This window comes from Mustela nigripes, chromosome 12, assembly GCF_022355385.1.
Source record: "Mustela nigripes isolate SB6536 chromosome 12, MUSNIG.SB6536, whole genome shotgun sequence".
Classification (NCBI taxonomy): Eukaryota; Metazoa; Chordata; class Mammalia; order Carnivora; family Mustelidae; genus Mustela; species Mustela nigripes.
This window is the reverse complement of record NC_081568.1, coordinates 19,311,174-19,314,208: the sequence shown is the minus strand read 5'-3', so window position 1 is coordinate 19,314,208 and position 3,035 is coordinate 19,311,174. Positions and strand designations below refer to the sequence as shown.

The window sequence follows — 3,035 nt, the reverse complement described above, 5'->3', positions numbered from 1 at the left end:
TGATTGAGGCAAACCACCATGATTACTGGTGCTTGATTCTACAATATCCGCTCTCATCAAGTGACAAGGTCCCCAAGCTGCTTTTGCATTTCTAGGGACTGGAGTTAGTTGAAGTCATTGCCAAAACATCTAGACAGAGAAAGTAAAACACAGAAGTAGAGATGTAAAAGGGAAAGTTAAGCTACATCTTCAAAGAGTCACAATCACAAAAACACATGAGTAAATACAACATCATAAAACAAACAAAGAAAACTAGTAGATACAATTTACTCCAAGTTAGTTGACATAATGACATAAAATTAGTTTTTATTAAGTATAATTTTAATCAGCAATAATCGCGCCTCGGATAAACCTCATTGGCTACGATACTGCCACTGAGCAAAGCTAAGTATAATTTTAATTGTCAAAAAGAAATGGATGAATAATGTCAAAAAACACAGTGACAAAAATTATAAAACAGGAAAAAATTCAAGATATATATGTATATAATGTGTATATAATATACAAAATGAATATAGAAGTTACAGAGATGTTATTGTGTGTGTGTTTAAAACAAAACTAAGGCTGTGAGGGGACATATCTGACTCTTGATTTCAACTCAGATCATGATCTCAAGGTCCTGGGATCTAGCCCCATTTGGGGCTCCATGCTCGGGGACATCTGCTTGAAATTCTCTCCCTCTGACCCTCTCTATGCTTGCTCTCTCTCTCTCTCTCTCTCAAATAAACAAATCTTAAAAAAAAAAAAAGTAAGGTCTATAAGATAAACATAATAAGAATTTAAAAGACTGACAGTTGAGTAGCAGTATTTCAGCAGGAATAACTACACAATTTTAGAATTAAGAAAGTACATTAGTTCTCAAGTTGAAAAACTATTCTAACTCACTCTAGTATACTCATATTCTTCTATGAGCCCTAGACTGAGTCAAGGAAAAGTTTAAAATTATTATACAGAAACATCCAAATGGTGAGACCTAAGCAAGTGTCCCAAACTTGAAATCTTCTGCAGCATACAAGTAGATCAGCTATCTTAAAATATTTTAAAAATCATAATCAATACTGTGTTGCAACCTATTCTGCTGTTTGCTTAATTCAGGGGATTCCATCTTCTCACATTCAGGACATTAAACATGAGAATTAAATATGTAAAAGACCATTTCTTCTGAATCCAGTTATCCTTAGATAGTGAAAGTGAGACTATGAGTGGCGCTGCTGGTTGAAATTCATCCTGTTCAGGGAAGAGGAAAATGTAGTTAGGGGCCCCTGGGTGTTTCAGGGGGTTCAGCCTCTGCCTTTGGCTCAGGTCATGATCTGAGTCTTGGGATTGAGCCCCACATCAGGCTTTCTGCTCAGCAGGGAGTCTATTTCTCTCTCTCTCTCTCCGCCTGCCTCTCTGTCTACTTGTGCTCGAAAAATAAATAAATAAAAATTTTTTAATGAAAAATTTTATTTATTTTTTTTATAAAATAAATAAATAAAATAATAAATAATGATAAATAAATAAAATTTATTTTTGAAAAAGGAAAGAAAATGTAGTCAGAAAAAAAAATGTTCAATCTGAAAGAAAAGAGATGCTGACTGTAATTTGTCAAGCCACATGCTTTTTAAAAAATTTTATTTTATTTATTTATTTGACAGAGAGAGATTACAAGTAGGCACAGAGGCTGGCAGACAGAGAGGGAAAGACAAGCTTCCCGCTGAGCAGAGAGCCCAATGCAGCGCTCGATCCCAGAGCCCTGGGATCACGACCTGAGACCAAGACAGAGGCTTTAACCCACTGAGCCACCCAGGTGCCCCAAGCCACATCCTTTTTTGAAATAACTGAGATATCTCAATTAACTTTCTTATACTTCAATAATTTGATTCAGGGCCACTGGAAGGAGGTTTATAAGGAGAGCAGTAAACTCAAGAGTAAATAGGGCCCATGTGTCCTGCAGGAATTAATATAGCTTCCAAAGAAAATTAACTTTGCAGAAGACAGTAAGGCTTTTAGAGCTTCTGACTTTTCTATCCTGATGAAGGCAAAAAATTCTATTAATGTTACTATTTACATCATCTTACAGCTAGTTCAGATTATTTTCTCTGGACAAAAGGAGAAATAGGAAGAAAACACAACCAAAAAAATCATCAAGTGACTATCCTAAAGCAATTTGTCTCAAATATGTAATGTGCATCATATCTTTCCCTTTACATGGATCTATCCTCTTTGAAGATATATATGTTTTGAATATTGAAATTAAATGGAAGAAAAATTTTAAACTATAACAACTCTAAGAGAATATATTCAACTTGTAATCATCATATTGAAGCGCAAGATACTCAATTCAGTGGGAAAAGGAAGGAGAATTTTTGAGAACTCACAGCTCTGTCCTGTTGCTTAAATTGCTGACAGGGCCAAAAATATACCTGGGAACATCGCTTAGTACAGCTGGCAAGTCAAGGGAGCAGATATTTAAGTAGTAAATAGTGGAAGGTCACACGCTAGTGACTGCACACACATATGCTGAAAACCAACAGGGTAACGGGGGAGCATAAAGTTCAGTGGAGTTTATACCACAAAGAATCTATATATGAGCATATCATTCAGCCTAGATTACCAGCACTGAGTATTTTCTGATCCCTGTCTTTAATTGATCTGTCCTCGTAAGTAGTGAAATAAAATACTTGAAAAGTAGCGTTTCTTGGTATGACATTATTTATAGTATACAAGGGTCACCTTACACTTGAGCTGTACACTTTTAACTTCCTCTCTGCCATTGAGGGGTATTTTTCATATACATAAGTGTTTGCATAATAATTGTGCTGTTTTCAATCCATAAGCTTTCAGCCTTTTTAGTTAACCTGTGGAGAACGCTGATTCTATGTTCTTCCCTGTAAACCGATTGAATCCACAAATGAAAAGAGAGAGCAAGGAGCAGGAGGAGGCAGAGAGAGAGAGAGAGAGAGCTGAGAAAACAGTAAAAAGTTTACTATGATGATTCCTGGTGCAGAGACAGATATAAATTCTGAAGAAAAAGTGTCCAGCATTCAATGTGG

General features: G+C 35.8%; 1 pseudogene; it reads right to left on the bottom strand.

Annotated features, from left to right (window-relative positions):
- Positions 1 to 253: 253 nt before the first annotated feature.
- Positions 254 to 386, bottom strand: LOC132028909 (U4 spliceosomal RNA; annotated as a pseudogene).
- Between the last annotated feature and the right edge of the window lie 2,649 nt (positions 387 to 3,035).